The 16146-nt window shown below is 44.6% G+C and overlaps 7 non-coding genes across 7 annotated transcripts; all 7 read left to right on the plus strand.

Annotated features, from left to right (window-relative positions):
* The first annotated feature begins 811 nt into the window (after positions 1-811).
* On the plus strand, positions 812-898 carry trnay-gua (transfer RNA tyrosine (anticodon GUA)). The gene is given in 2 exon segments: positions 812-848; positions 863-898. It is a non-coding gene; the product is annotated as a tRNA-Tyr (tRNA).
* Positions 899-2997: 2099 nt separating this feature from the next.
* trnay-gua (transfer RNA tyrosine (anticodon GUA)) lies at positions 2998-3084 on the plus strand. Its single transcript is given in 2 exon segments — positions 2998-3034; positions 3049-3084. It is a non-coding gene; the product is annotated as a tRNA-Tyr (tRNA).
* Positions 3085-9489: 6405 nt separating this feature from the next.
* On the plus strand, positions 9490-9576 carry trnay-gua (transfer RNA tyrosine (anticodon GUA)). Its single transcript is given in 2 exon segments — positions 9490-9526; positions 9541-9576. It is a non-coding gene; the product is annotated as a tRNA-Tyr (tRNA).
* A 1411-nt stretch (positions 9577-10987) lies between these two features.
* On the plus strand, positions 10988-11074 carry trnay-gua (transfer RNA tyrosine (anticodon GUA)). The gene is given in 2 exon segments: positions 10988-11024; positions 11039-11074. It is a non-coding gene; the product is annotated as a tRNA-Tyr (tRNA).
* A 1411-nt stretch (positions 11075-12485) lies between these two features.
* Positions 12486-12572, plus strand: trnay-gua (transfer RNA tyrosine (anticodon GUA)). The gene is given in 2 exon segments: positions 12486-12522; positions 12537-12572. It is a non-coding gene; the product is annotated as a tRNA-Tyr (tRNA).
* Positions 12573-14153: 1581 nt separating this feature from the next.
* Positions 14154-14240, plus strand: trnay-gua (transfer RNA tyrosine (anticodon GUA)). Its single transcript is given in 2 exon segments — positions 14154-14190; positions 14205-14240. It is a non-coding gene; the product is annotated as a tRNA-Tyr (tRNA).
* Positions 14241-15654: 1414 nt separating this feature from the next.
* Positions 15655-15741, plus strand: trnay-gua (transfer RNA tyrosine (anticodon GUA)). The gene is given in 2 exon segments: positions 15655-15691; positions 15706-15741. It is a non-coding gene; the product is annotated as a tRNA-Tyr (tRNA).
* Positions 15742-16146: the final 405 nt, after the last annotated feature.

Consider the following 16146-nt stretch of genomic DNA (forward strand, 5'->3'; position numbering starts at 1 on the left):
TTTTAGTTTATTTATGTTTAGTTATGCCTTAAGTTATTTATGTACCAGATTATTATTACTACTATTATTATTAATATTACCAGTTTTAATAATTGTTGTGATTATATTAAAAAAATATAATGGGTTAGGACGTTTTTGTGTTTTTCTTCTTCATCTTCTTCCTCTTATAATTATTATTATTATTGTTTACTGAATTATTATATACATATGTTAATTTCTACACATGACAGAATTATCTGGACTTAAATGTGTAGTTAAATAATGTTTATCCTAATAATTAACATTAGTCATAAAAAGTTTGGGCGAGCGGGATTCGAACCTGTGATCTTTGGGTCAATTTCAGGCAACTTCTACTAGCTTTGATAGAAGTATGCGCGCCGTCCCGAGATCAGTGTGCCTTCGATAGCTCAGATGGTACAACTGTCACAAGGAACTTGCTTTACGACCAGTTTATAGTGTCTATTAGGCCATCGCAGGAATCGGAGGAAAATGAGAGCTCCCTCAGTTGAGCCTGATGAAATTGAATTCAGTAAACATTCCCTTTGGATCATTCCCATGTTCTTACAGGGGGCGGTCACACACTAAAAGCAAAAGGGCCTGCTCCAGGTGGAAAGAAGATCCCATTTGGTCTATCGGTCAGGATTCCTGGTTTCACCCAGGCGGCCCGGTTTCGCCTCCCGGTATGGGAAGATCGGGTTGCCTTTGCATCACTTAATCGAAAAAACCAGCACGTATGTCTGTGCTAGTAGCAGTTTTAGCCAGTGGCGGAGCTTCAGCAACCTGATATGTTGAGGTTTTGTCCCCAATCGTGCCTTCGATAGCTCAGCTGGTAGAGCGGAGGACTGTAGGTGGCAAGTTGGCAATCCTTAGGTCGCTGGTTCGACTGCGGCTCGAAGGAAGTCTTTTTCACACATAAACATTTCCTGGGCCGTGCTTCTCGACGAGAACAACACCACAACTTGCCATGAAAACAAAAACAATGAAATCCTCAACATGTGAGGCCTGCATCTCGAAGGTTTTTATAGCAGTTTTTCCAGACGTCTCTGGCCCTGGATCCCAGTTCTTTTGCTAGAAACTGTCAAAGGCTCTGTAGGAAGATTCCAACAACAACGAGATCCCCAACATGTGAGGCCTCCATCTCGAAGGTTTTTGTAGCAGGACCCTCATCTGACCCCTTCCTGATGTTGGCTCTAGGTCAGTTAATAGCATGAGAAAAAGTAGATGTCATGACAGCCATATGCCCAGTCGAACACCAACTGTTAGGTGCGGCGGCCGTGGATTGTTCAGCTAAACGGCCCTAAACAGTTTCCCATTCATTTTCAATGGTAGTGCTAAAACACTACGGATGTAATATACCTTTGGCCGCTACGCCCTTTTGGCGCTGTTCCGAGTTTTTACAGAGCGTTTTTGCAAACTTTTATTCTGGACAAACTTCTGCGGAGACATCGACTCACTACCATCATTCTTCACACTGATTTTTCATCTATCAACATGTGAGGCCTCCATCTCGGGGGTTTTTATAGCAGTAGGAATATCCTAACAACACCAAAACTTGCCATGAAAGAGCTCGTTCTGCCTCTTTTACTACGCTGTCAGTGGCGGAGCTTCAGCAACCTGATATGTTGAGGTTCTGTCCCCAATCAGTGTGCCTTCGATAGCTCATCTGGTAGAGCGGAGCACTGTAGGTGGCAAGTTGGCAATCCTTAGGTCGCTGGTTCAACTCCGGCTCGAAGGAGGTCTTTTTGACACATAAACATTTCCTTGGCCGTGCTTCTCGACTAGGGCGTCAGCGCTTGAGTTCGTAGTTCGGCATTTTAAAATCATGTCCTCCGGTGGTGGGCAAAAGCTCATTCCCTGACCGGGAATAGAACCCGAATCCTAACTACTAGACAACCAGGGAAGGTCTGTTGACACCTGCCCCTCAAGCCTGGTTGTTGGCCTCTACCAGATTTTGCAGACAGACCACTAATAATTGTATTGTCCTCCAGGAGAGGAGACGTCACTGACCCCTGACCCTGGATCCCAGATCCGCCGCTGACAAACTGTCACAGACTCTGTAGGAATATCCTAACAACACCCCAACTTGCCATGAAAACAAAGCAACCGAGATCCCCAACATGTGATGCCTCCATCTCGAAGGTTTTTATAGCAGTAGGAATATCCTAACAACACCAAAACTTGCCATGAAAACAAAAACAATGAGATCCTCAACATGTGAAGCCTGCATCTCAAAGGTTTTTATAGCAGTTTTTTGCAGAAGCCTCTGGCCCTTTTAGCATGAGAAAAAGTAGATGTCATGACAGCCATCTGCCCAGTCGAACACCAACAGTTAGGTGGGCCAGTGACGCAATGGATAGCGCGTCTGACTATGAATCAGAAGATTCTAGGTTCGACTCCTAAGTGGCTCGTTCTGCCTCTTTTACTACGTTGTAAGCCCTTATCCGTTTTATTATTTCCTTTTATCATCCCATAGTTTTTGTTATTAATATTATTGGAATGGTTGAGAAATATAAAAAATTGACAGTCCAACAATAGGCTGCTTTGTCAGTAGGATAACGGTTACCATACAATAGTATGAGTCTTTTCAAATGCATTGCATGACAACTGTCACAAGGACCTTGCTTTACGACCAGTTTATAGTGTCTATTAGGCCATCGCAGGAATCGGAGGAAAATGAGAGCTCCCTCAGTTGAGCCTGATGAAATTGAATTCAGTAAACATTCCCTTCGATCATTCCCATGTTCTTACAGGGGGCGGTCACACACTAAAAGCAAAAGGGCCTGCTCCAGGTGGAAAGAAGATCCCATATGGTCTATCGGTCAGGGTTCCTGGTTTCACCCAGGCGGCCCGGTTTCGCCTCCCGGTATGGGAAGATCGGGTTGCCTTTGCATCACTTAATCGAAAAAACCAGCACGTATGTCTGTGCTAGTAGCAGTTTTAGCCAGTGGCGGAGCTTCAGCAACCTGATATCTTGAGGTTCTGTCCCCAATCAGTGTGCCTTCGATAGCTCAGCTGGTAGAGCGGAGAACTGTAGGTGGCAAGTTGGCAATCCTTAGGTCGCTGGTTCAACTCCGGCTCGAAGGAGGTCTTTTTGACACATAAACATTTCCTTGGCCGTGCTTCTCGACGAGGGCGTCAGCGCTTGAGTTCGTAGTTCGGCATTTTAAAATCATGTCCTCCGGTGGTGGGCAAAAGCTCATTTCCTGACCGGGAATCGAACCCAGGTGAGAGCGCCGAATCCTAACCACTAGACCACCAGGGAAGGTCTGTTGACACCTGCCCCTCAAGCCCAGTTGTTGGCCTCTACCAGATTTTGCAGCAAGACCACTAATACTTGTGTTTTCCTCCAGGAGAGGAGACGTCACTGACCCCTGACCCTGGATCCCAGATCTTCCACTGACAAACTGTCACAGACTCTGTAGGAATATCCTAACGACACCACAACTTGCCATGAAAACAAAGCAACCGAGATCCCCAACATGTGAGGCCTCCATCTCAAAGGTTTTTATAGCAGTTTTTTGCAGACGTCTCTTAACCTGGATCCCAGTTCTTCCACTGACAAACTGTCACAGACTCTGTAGGAATATCCTAACAACACCACTACTTGCCATGAAAAAAAAAAATAGAGATCCCCAACATGTGAGGCTTCCATCTCGAAGGTTTTTATAGCAGTAGGAATATCCAAACAACACCACAACTTGCCATGAAAACAAAAACAATGAAATCCTCAACATGTGAGGCCTGCATCTCGAAGGTTTTTATAGCAGTTTTTTCCAGACGTCTCTGGCCCTGGATCCCAGTTCTTTTGCTAGAAAATGTCAAAGGCTCTGTAGGAAGATTCCAACAACAACGAGATCCCCAACATGTGAGGCCTCCATCTCGAAGGTTTTTGTAGCAGGACCCTCATCTGACCCCTTCCTGATGTTGGCTCTAGGTCAGTTAATAGCATGAGAAAAAGTAGATGTCATGACAGCCATATGCCCAGTCGAACACCAACTGTTAGGTGCGGCGGCCGTGGATTGTTCAGCTAAACGGCCCTAAACAGTTTCCCATTCATTTTCAATGGTAGTGCTAAAACACTACGGATGTAATATACCTTTGGCCGCTACGCCCTTTTGGCGCTGTTCCGAGTTTTTACAGAGCGTTTTTGCAAACTTTTATTCTGGACAAACTTCTGCGGAGACATCGACTCACTACCATCATTCTTCACACTGATTTTTCATCTATCAAAGGTAAGATATGTTTTTTGAGATTCATTTAAAACCAAAGGGTAAATTTAGTCATTGGTACAGTAGCTAGCATCGGTTGCATGATAAGAGATGACGTGTTATGAAATGAAGCGCCGAATAATTAATTAACGTTTTAATTATTCATGTGTATAGTTTTCATGTCATGACGTTAAATAAGTAATCTTGTCAGTCCGTTTCTGATAAGGTTATGTTGATGAGTTAGCTCAGCATCGCTCGTTTTAGATGGTGGGGTGAATACGAGCTAAATAATGAATGAACATGATAGTTTTTTAGATTTATGTGAATGGTTTTCATATTGTGACGTTAAATAGCATACATTTAATGTGTTGATAACTCGCCTACAGATAGGCCTATTGTCTGATTAATTATACATTGCACTAACCAAAATCTTGACTACCAAGTTATCAATACAATCTCAGACTGAACCATTATTTTTTTATGCCATTAAAAACATTAAAATCATTAAAAATGTTTTTTTAATTTATGAAAAAGTATTGTCTTCTTGACCTTTTGAACTACAGTATGTGACTGAAGTTTAGAGATCAAAGATTGAATCAAACCTTGATCAAACCTTGTGTGATCCATTTCTAAATATTTGTATTTTTTTCAAAACTCTACACAGTTCTCCAAACCAACTTTCATCTAGGCACATGCACAGCAATTAATTTCACATTCAAAATGCACTATATCTATCAAAACACTTTAGCCTATATCTCAAATCAGCTCATTCTTACAGAACACTAGTAAAGTTTTTCAACCAACAAACACACTTTGTCAATCATAAAACACAGACCAAAGAAAACACACTAACATCAGGAGCATTATACAATGTTTTCTTTTTGACAATTTCTTTACAAAACAAAAATAGTCTTTAATGTGTAATGTGTAATTCACTGCAGTTTATGGTATTGATGTTTACATTACAGTACAAAATTATCCTTAAGTTTTCCCTTTTGAATGGATAGTAATTAAATTGAAAGACTAACGCTTGTGTAGGTGTTCAGATTCATCTAATTGCTTTGGTAGTAGACAAAAACAATAAAGTCAAGAAACTATCAAAAACTTCACAGCCTTCACTGCATAAATTATAAATTAAATATACATTAATCCTTCATAATAATTAATTAATCCTCTAAAGCTACAAACATTATTCAGTCAAGAGCAGTGAGTGATTTACTTTTTGTTTTGTTCTTTGATTAAAATGTATGACAAACAGTAAAAATTATTTATATTTTGCAACACTACTAAAAACAAATTCAGTTTCTTTAAAAAAAAAATCTAAATTGATCTACATCTTTGTGCCTTGCATTTAGGGATTGCTGTGCTCCATTTAAGATCCCAGACTGCATCCCTGGTGAACATCTACACTGGGGTGCCTGGAAGACTACCCCTTCCATTGTTGCTGGGGCGACCTCTGGACCGCTGGAGAACACCTGTGCCTCACGGTCACATTTCAATCACAACATTGTGGTGAAGCTGGACTTGTTCCACTGCCTGAGGCGTTTTTCACGGGAGTGCACCTCTGAGCATCACCCTCTGTTCAGCACTTTCTGCCAGCTCCTCTCCACAGCCTTCTCTGTGGTGGATCAGGAGGATCTAAAGAGGCTCCAGGATGCCTATGGGTTCTGTGGTATCCATTCAGCCAATCCCACAAAACAGCACATACGGGAGCACTGCAGGACCAAAATACCACAACCCACAGAGTTGCTGGACAGAGTGGAGAAAGTCCTGAAGCATCTGCACCAGCCCATGGACCCCAACAATGTACCACTCTTCAAGCCATCCATTCTGAAGACTTGGCGCATACAGAGAGTGCACATTCTCCGCGGTTGCCTCAGTGACCCTGAACTCTCTGAGGGCATAATGTACCGGTAGGGTGGAACTCTTCAGCTAAACCACGTACCCGGTGAAGGCGCCAAAGTCCCCATCTGGATCCCCGTCAGAGGTACGTCACAGCAGGAGGGGTACCACTTCCACCAGGCCCAGTGGATCACTGGGACTCATGTCTCCACTGAATTGTTCCAGGCCCAGGGCATGACAGGGGTGGCACGCTGGAACTACCAACGGCTGGTGGACCTTAAGCAGCCAGGTGTCATCCTCCCTGCTGTGTTTGACCCAGCACTAATGGTGGAGTTAAATTCTGCCTCAAAGAGAGTGACTGGGCAGGAGAAGTACCCAGCACTTCATCTCTCTGACAGAGACACCGGAGAGAGGTTTGGCCTAGAGTACACAGAGCCAGGCTGCCATCCAGTTCCTCTGGATTGGGACAAACACCGAACCCAAAAGAGAGACGAACCAGCTGCTCTTGTTCCTCTGCCTCCTGTGCAGACATGTGGTCCTGCCCAAGCCCAGTCTCCAGATTCAGCACTTTCCCCCAGCTGGACACCGCTTTCCGGCACGGCATCCCCAAAAACGGCACCATCCATCGGTCGTTCGCTCTCTGCTGGTGCACTGCTAAAGCAGGAGATGCCGTCAGAAGACAACCAGGCGACTCCAGCAGCGATGGGTAAGTTAACATAATCATTTTAGCCATACATTTTTGCATTATGTTTTAATGTAACATCATGATCATCTGATAAACTGTTTTCTTGCTTTATTGTGTTCCAGAAATCTCACATGCCATGCCCCTCCCGCTGAGGTCCTCGCCGAGGAGCGCTCGCACAGGACCCATAAAGACGGGTGGACGGGTTTTTGTGTTGGACCACACACGCTGGACGCCGAACATGAAAGAAGCTATCGACAGCTTGCTGCAGAAGTACCAAGGGGAAAAGGACATTCTGAAGCTTGTGGATCGAGACTATGCTGAAATGGTCCATCAGTCTGCCACAGATCCCAATAGCTTGATGCACCCCACAACCAAGCTGCACATATCCCGCTATGTGAAGCACCTGGCAAAACTCCTCAACACCAGTTCTTCTTTGAACACAAGCCAGGAAAAACTTCTGGAGACTCAGCAGCTGTGGCACTCTTTAACAAAGGGGAGTGAGACGGCTAGTGTTCCTGTGGTCACCATGGAGCCGGCTATAGTGAACCCACCTGCAGCTGCCCTGTCCGCACCTCTGATACAAGACTCCATTGAGAAGATTGTGGAGAGCATCTTGGAGAGGCAGCAGCAACAGCATCGGCCAGAGCAAAAGAAAAGGCAGACAAAGACGTGTCTTGCTTGTGGACAGCCCAAGTCTCAATATGAGACTGATGGATCCTCCATCCACTTTTTCCACCAGCAAGGGCCTGTGCGCTACTTCTATTGTTCAAAGAAGGTGCATCAAAGTTATGCTGCTGAGGGACTCTCTAACCCCAACATGCCTTTTGGAGAATTTGCACAGACAGAATTCTTCCAGAGGGAGCTGGAGGCCACCAAGAAACGGGTGGAGGAGAAGGTGGAGAAAAAGAGGAAAAGGCCAGACTCCCAGCAAACAGGCCGCCGGTGCAGATTCTGCCACATGGACCTGAAACAGGGGCCAAACAGCCCACACATCCATACCGGCTTCCCTGGAGTGGCAGGGAAATACATCTACTGCCTATCTAAAGTGTACTCTCTATACAGAGATAAGGGCATGGCCAAGGAGATGAACTGGAAAGAATTTCAGCAGTCTCCTTACTATGAGGCAGAGATGGGTGGATGAAAGGAAAAGATAAATGTTTATACTTATAAATAAATTATTGTAGATGTGTATATGTTCTGTAGGTTTATAGGTTTCCTAGGCTTCTGTATAGATGCACATATATTTTGAATAGATGTAAATATGAAAATGTACCAATGTAAATAGTTAGTTTGGGTTATTTTGTCATACACTTGTCATTTTAATTTAGTCATTGTAAAAAGTTATATTTGAAGGATGACCTTAAATGCTCCCTTTTTTTCTACAACACTTATCTTATCATGGCACACTATTTTCATTCTTACAACCTGCCTTTTTGAATAGACCGATGTCTTTTATCTGGGTTTGTCTGTTTTTCAGATAGAAAGTCAGTGTTGCAAATCAGTTTAACAGATTTTTTGTTTCATTCGTTTTGTTTCATTCATAACTTCATTGTTGTTAGTGAAACTGTTCATTTTAATTGAAATGTCTCATGCTTTTTCCCTTCTTACATGTAAATAAAAGTTATATAGATGATTCTTTTCTACACTGAGTTCTGTCTCCTATCAGTGAATCAAAGTATATTCAGTTCATTTGACCAGTAAATTGTAAATCCTAGTGGAGAAAATTGATGATAATTAAACACACTGACAATCTGGAGGAGTAGTATTTTATTATTTTCAAAGTAGCAGCATTTATGACATTCCTTAAACGTGGTATAAACTACAAAAACAAATTATACATTTACAGTTGCCAAAAAAAATCCTAATTATAATATATATAATATATTATATAATTTGGGCCTTCCTTTAAACAAGTGTCTATACAAAAAAAGGATATACACATTTCAGACTGAAGTGATGTAGATTTTAACCTGCCTTTCATGTGAAATTTTGAATAACTAGTGCAGCATTTCAGCACCATGGACAGGGAAAGAAATTCAGTACCAAGGACAGCGGTGGGGGAAATGCTGCAATCTGATTGGCTGTCAGTGCATTACAACTATCCGCGGCTGGCCCCCGCGGTGGCGCAATGGATAACGCGTCTGACTACGAATCAGAAGGTTCTAGGTTCGACTCCTGGCTGGCTCGTTCTGCCTCTTTTACTACGTTGTCAGCCCTTAGCCGTTTTATTATTTCCTTTTATTATCCCATAGTTTTTGTTATTAATATTATTGGAATGGTTGAGAAATATAAAAAATTGACAGTCCAACAATAGGCTGCTTTGTCAGTAGGATAACGGTTACCATACAATAGTATGAGTCTTTTCAAATGCATTGCATGAGAACTGTCACAAGGACCTTGCTTTACGACCAGTTTATAGTGTCTATTAGGCCATCGCAGGAATGAATGTTTTTGATGAAATTGAATTCAGTAAACATTCCCTTTGGATCATTCCCATGTTCTTACAGGGGGCGGTCACACACTAAAAGCAAAAGGGCCTGCTCCAGGTGGAAAGAAGATCCCATATGGTCTATCGGTCAGGATTCTTGGTTTCACCCAGGCGGCCCGGTTTCGCCTCCCGGTATGGGAAGATCGGGTTGCCTTTGCATCACTTAATCGAAAAAACCAGCACGTATGTCTGTGCTAGTAGCAGTTTTAGCCAGTGGGAGAGCTTCAGCACCCTGATATGTTGAGGTTCTGTCCCCAATCAGTGTGCCTTCGATAGCTCACCTGGTAGAGCGGAGGACTGTAGGTGGCAAGTTGGCAATCCTTAGGTCGCTGGTTCAACTCCGGCTCGAAGGAGGTCTTTTTGACACATAAACATTTCATTGGCCGTGCTTCTCGACGAGGGCGTCAGCGCTTGAGTTCGTAGTTCGCCATTTTAAAATCATGTCCTCCGGTGGTGGGCAAAAGCTCATTCCCTGACCGGGAATAGAACCCGAATCCTAACTACTAGACAACCAGGGAAGGTCTGTTGACACCTGCCCCTCAAGCCTGGTTGTTGGCCTCTACCAGATTTTGCAGACAGACCACTAATAATTGTATTGTCCTCCAGGAGAGGAGACGTCACTGACCCCTGACCCTGGATCCCAGATCTTCCGCTGACAAACTGTCACAGACTCTGTAGGAATATCCTAACAACACCCCAACTTGCCATGAAAACAAAGCAACCGAGATCCCCAACATGTGAGGCCTCCATCTCGAAGGTTTTTATAGCAGTAGGAATATCCTAACAACACCACAACTTGCCATGAAAACAAAAACAATGAGATCCTCAACATGTGAAGCCTGCATCTCAAAGGTTTTTATAGCAGTTTTTTGCAGAAGCCTCTGGCCCTGGATTCCAGTTCTTCTACTAAGAAACTGTCACAGGCTCTGTAGGAAGATTCCAACAACAACTAGATCCCCAACATGTGAGGCCTCCATCTCGAAGGTTTTTGTAGCATGCCCCTCATCTGACCCCTTCCTGATGTTGGCTCTAGGTCAGTTAATAGCATGAGAAAAAGTAGATGTCATGACAGCCATCTGCCCAGTCGAACACCCACAGTTAGGTGGGCCAGTGACGCAATGGATAGCGCGTTTGACTACAAATCAGAAGATTCTAGGTTCGACTCCTAAGTGGCTCGTTCTGCCTCTTTTACTACGCTGTCAGCCCTTAGCCGTTTTATTATTTCCTTTTATTATCCCATAGTTTTTATTATTAATATTATTGGAATGGTTGAGAAATATAAAAAATTGACAGTCCAACAATAGGCTGCTTTGTCAGTAGGATAACGGTTACCATACAATACTATGAGTCTTTTGAAATGCATTGCATGAGAACTGTCACAAGGACCTTGCTTTACGACCAGTTCATAGTGTCTAATAGGCCATCGCAGGAATCGGAGGAAAATGAGAGCTCCCTCTGTTGAGCCTGATTAAATTGAATTCAGTAAACATTCCCTTCGATCATTCCCATGTTCTTACAGGGGGCGGTCACACACTAAAAGCAAAAGGGCCTGCTCCAGGTGGAACGAAGATCCCATATGGTCTATCGGTCAGGATTCCTGGTTTCACCCAGGCGGCCCGGTTTCGCCTCCCGGTATGGGAAGATCGGGTTGCCTTTGCATCACTTAATCAAAAAAAACCAGCACGTATGTCTGTGCTAGTAGCAGTTTTAGCCAGTGGCGGAGCTTCAGCAAACTGATATGTTGAGGTTTTGTCCCCATTCATGCCTTCGATAGCTCAGCTGGTAGAGCGGAGGACTGTAGGTGGCAAGTTGGCAACCCTTAGGTCGCTGGTTCGACTCCGGCTCGAAGGAGGTCTTTTTGACACATAAACATTTCATTGGCCGTGCTTCTCGACGAGGGCGTCAGCGCTTGAGTTCGTAGTTCGCCATTTTAAAATCATGTCCTCCGGTGGTGGGCAAAAGCTCATTCCCTGACCGGGAATAGAACCCGAATCCTAACTACTAGACAACCAGGGAAGGTCTGTTGACAGCTGCCCCTCAAGCCTGGTTGTTGGCCTCTACCAGATTTTGCAGACAGACCACTAATAATTGTATTGTCCTCCAGGAGAGGAGACGTCACTGACCCCTGACCCTGGATCCCAGATCTTCCGCTGACAAACTGTCACAGACTCTGTAGGAATATCCTAACAACACCCCAACTTGCCATGAAAACAAAGCAACCGAGATCCCCAACATGTGAGGCCTCCATCTCGAAGGTTTTTATAGCAGTAGGAATATCCTAACAACACCACAACTTGCCATGAAAACAAAAACAATGAGATCCTCAACATGTGAAGCCTGCATCTCAAAGGTTTTTATAGCAGTTTTTTGCAGAAGCCTCTGGCCCTGGATTCCAGTTCTTCTACTAACAAACTGTCACAGGCTCTGTAGGAAGATTCCAACAACAACTAGATCCCCAACATGTGAGGCCTCCATCTCGAAGGTTTTTGTAGCATGCCCCTCATCTGACCCCTTCCTGATGTTGGCTCTAGGTCAGTTAATAGCATGAGAAAAAGTAGATGTCATGACAGCCATCTGCCCAGTCGAACACCAACTGTTAGGTGGGCCAGTGACGCAATGGATAGCGCGTTTGACTACAAATCAGAAGATTCTAGGTTCGACTCCTAAGTGGCTCGTTCTGCCTCTTTTACTACGCTGTCAGCCCTTAGCCGTTTTATTATTTCCTTTTATTATCCCATAGTTTTTGTTATTAATATTATTGGAATGGTTGAGAAATATAAAAAATTGACAGTCCAACAATAGGCTGCTTTGTCAGTAGGATAACGGTTACCATACAATACTATGAGTCTTTTCAAATGCATTGCATGAGAACTGTCACAAGGACCTTGCTTTACGACCAGTTCATAGTGTCTAATAGGCCATCGCAGGAATCGGAGGAAAATGAGAGCTCCCTCTGTTGAGCCTGATTAAATTGAATTCAGTAAACATTCCCTTCGATCATTCCCATGTTCTTACAGGGGGCGGTCACACACTAAAAGCAAAAGGGCCTGCTCCAGGTGGAACGAAGATCCCATATGGTCTATCGGTCAGGATTCCTGGTTTCACCCAGGCGGCCCGGTTTCGCCTCCCGGTATGGGAAGATCGGGTTGCCTTTGCATCACTTAATCAAAAAAAACCAGCACGTATGTCTGTGCTAGTAGCAGTTTTAGCCAGTGGCGGAGCTTCAGCAACCTGATATGTTGAGGTTTTGTCCCCAATCGTGCCTTCGATAGCTCAGCTGGTAGAGCGGAGGACTGTAGGTGGCAAGTTGGCAACCCTTAGGTCGCTGGTTCGACTTCGGCTCGAAGGAAGTCTTTTTCACACAAAAACATTTCATTGGCCGTGCTTCTCGACGAGGGCGTCAGCGCTTGAGTTCGTAGTTCGGCATTTAAAATCACCTCCTCCGGTGGTGGGCAAAAGCTCATTCCCTGACCAGGAATCGAACCCAGGTGAGAGCGCCGAATCCTAACCACTAGACCACCAGGGAAGGTCTGTTGACACCTGCCACTCAAGCCCAGTTGTTGGCCTCTACCAGATTTTGCAGCAAGACCACTAATACTTGTATTTTCCTCCAGGAGAGGAGACGTCACTTACCCCTGAACCTGGATCCCAGATCTTCCGCTGACAAACTGTCACAGACTCTGTAGGAATATCCTAACGACACCACAACTTGCCATGAAAACAAAGCAACCGAGATCCCCAACATGTGAGGCCTCCATCTCAAAGGTTTTTATAGCAGTTTTTTGCAGACGTCTCTTAACCTGGATCCCAGTTCTTCCACTGACAAACTGTCACAGACTCTGTAGGAATATCCTAACAACACCATTACTTGCCATGAAAAAAAAAATAGAGATCCCCAACATGTGAGGCCTCCATCTCGAAGGTTTTATAGCAGTAGGAATATCCTAACAACACCACAACTTGCCATGAAAACAAAAACAATGAAATCCTCAACATGTGAGGCCTGCATCTCGAAGGTTTTATAGCAGTTTTTTCCAGACGTCTCTGGCCCTGGATCCCAGTTCTTTTGCTAGAAACTGTCACAGGCTCTGTAGGAAGATTCAAACAACAAAGAGATCCCCAACATGTGAGGCCTCCATCTCGAAGGTTTTTGTAGCAGGACCCTCATCTGACCCCTTCCTGATGTTGGCTCTAGGTCAGTTAATAGCATGATAAAAAGTTGATGTCATGACAGCCATATGCCCAGTCGAACACCAACTGTTAGGTGGGCCAGTGGCGCAATGGATAACGCGTCTTACTACGAATCAGAAGATTCTAGGTTCGACTCCTGGCTGACTCGTTCTGCCTCTTTTACTACGTTGTTAGGCCCTTATCCGTTTTATTATTTCCTTTTATTATCCCATAGTTTTTGTTATTAATATTATTGGAATGGTTGAGAAATATAAAAAATTGACAGTCCAACAATAGGCTGCTTTGTCAGTAGGATAACGGTTACCATACAATAGTATGAGTCTTTTCAAATGCATTGCATGAGAACTGTCACAAGGACCTTGCTTTACGACCAGTTTATAGTGTCTATTAGGCCATCGCAGGAATCGGAGGAAAATGAGAGCTCCCTCAGTTGAGCCTGATGAAATTGAATTCAGTAAACATTCCCTTTGGATCATTCCCATGTTCTTACAGGGGGCGGTCACACACTAAAAGCAAAAGGGCCTGCTCCAGGTTGAAAGAAGATCCCATATGGTCTATCGGTCAGGATTCCTGGTTTCACCCAGGCGGCCCGGTTTCGCCTCCCGGTATGGGAAGATCGGGTTGCCTTTGCATCACTTAATCGAAAAAACCAGCACGTATGTCTGTGCTAGTAGCAGTTTTAGCCAGTGGCGGAGCTTCAGCAACCTGATATCTTGAGGTTCTGTCCCCAATTAGTGTGCCTTCGATAGCTCAGCTGGTAGAGCGGAGGACTGTAGGTGGCAAGTTGGCAATCCTTAGGTCGCTGGTTCAACTCCGGCTCGAAGGAGTTCTTTTTGGCACTTAAACATTTCCTTGGCCGTGCTTCTCGACGAGGGCGTCAGCGCTTGAGTTCGTAGTTCGGCATTTTAAAATCATGTCCTCCGGTGGTGGGCAAAAGCTCATTCCCTGACTGGGAATAGAACCCGAATCCTAACTACTAGACAACCAGGGAAGGTCTGTTGACACCTGCCCCTCAAGCCTGGTTGTTGGCCTCTACCAGATTTTGCAGCAAGACCACTAATACTTGTATTGTCCTCCAGGAGAGGAGACGTCACTGACCCCTGACCCTGGATCCCAGATCTTCCGCTGACAAACTGTCACAGACTCTGTAGGAATATCCTAACAACACCACAACTTGCCATGAAAACAAAGCAACCGAGATCCCCAACATGTGAGGCCTCCATCTCAAAGGTTTTTATAGCACTAGGAATATCCTAACAACACCACAACTTGCCATGAAAACAAAAACATTGAGATCCTCAACATGTGAAGCCTGCATCTCAAAGGTTTTTATAGCAGTTTTTTGCAGGCGCCTCTGGCCCTGGATCCCAGTTCTTCTACTAAAAAACTGTCACAGGCTCTGTAGGAAGATTCCAACAACAACTAGATCCCCAACATGTTAAGCCTCCATCTTCAAGGTTTTTGTAGCAGGCCCCTCATCTGACCCCTTCCTGATGTTAGCTCTAGGTCAGTTAATAGCATGAGAAAAAGTAGATGTCATGACAGCCATCTGCCCAGTCGAACACCAACAGTTAGGTGGGCCAGTGACGCAATGGATAATGCGTCTTACTACGAATCAGAAGATTCTAGGTTCGACTCCTAAGTGGCTCGTTCTGCCTCTTTTACTACGCTGTCAGCCCTTAGCCGTTTTATTATTTCCTTTTATTATCCCATAGTTTTTGTTATTAATATTATTGGATTGGTTGAGAAATATAAAAAATTGACAGTCCAACAATAGGCTGCTTTGTCAGTAGGATAACGGTTACCATACAATACTATGAGTCTTTTCAAATGCATTGCATGAGAACTGTCACAAGGACCTTGCTTTACGACCAGTTTATAGTGTCTATTAGGCCATCGCAGGAATCGGAGGAAAATGAGAGCTCCCTCAGTTGAGCCTGATGAAATTGAATTCAGTAAACATTCCCTTCGATCATTCCCATGTTCTTACAGGGGGCGGTCACACACTAAAAGCAAAAGGGCCTGCTCCAGGTGGAAAGAAGATCCCATATGGTCTATCGGTCAGGATTCCTGGTTTCACCCAGGCGGCCCGGTTTCGCCTCCCGGTATGGGAAGATCGGGTTGCCTTTGCATCACTTAATCGAAAAAAAACAGCACGTATGTCTGTGCTAGTAGCAGTTTTAGCCAGTGGCGGAGCTTCAGCAACCTGATATGTTGAGGTTCTGTCCCCAATCAGTGTGCCTTCGATAGCTCAGCTGGTAGAGCGGAGGACTGTAGGTGGCAAGTTGGCAATCCTTAGGTCGCTGGTTCAACTCCGGCTCGAAGGAGTTCTTTTTGGCACTTAAAAATTTCCTTGGCCGTGCTTCTCGACGAGGGCGTCAGCGCTTGAGTTCGTAGTTCGGCATTTTAAAATCATGTCCTCCGGTGGTGGGCAAAAGCTAATTCCCTGACCGGGAATAGAACCCGAATCCTAACTACTAGACAACCAGGGAAGGTCTGTTGACACCTGCCCCTCAAGCCTGGTTGTTGGCCTCTACCAGATTTTGCAGCAAGACCACTAATACTTGTATTGTCCTCCAGGAGAGGAGACGTCACTGACCCCTGACCCTGGATCCCAGATCTTCCGCTGACAAACTGTCACAGACTCTGTAGGAACATCCTAACAACACCACAACTTGCCATGAAAACAAAGCAACCGAGATCCCCAACATGTGAGGCCTCCATCTCAAAGG

This window comes from Siphateles boraxobius, unplaced genomic scaffold, assembly GCF_051911475.1.
Source record: "Siphateles boraxobius isolate OS27281-9 unplaced genomic scaffold, OSU_SipBor_1 5, whole genome shotgun sequence".
Classification (NCBI taxonomy): Eukaryota; Metazoa; Chordata; class Actinopteri; order Cypriniformes; family Leuciscidae; genus Siphateles; species Siphateles boraxobius.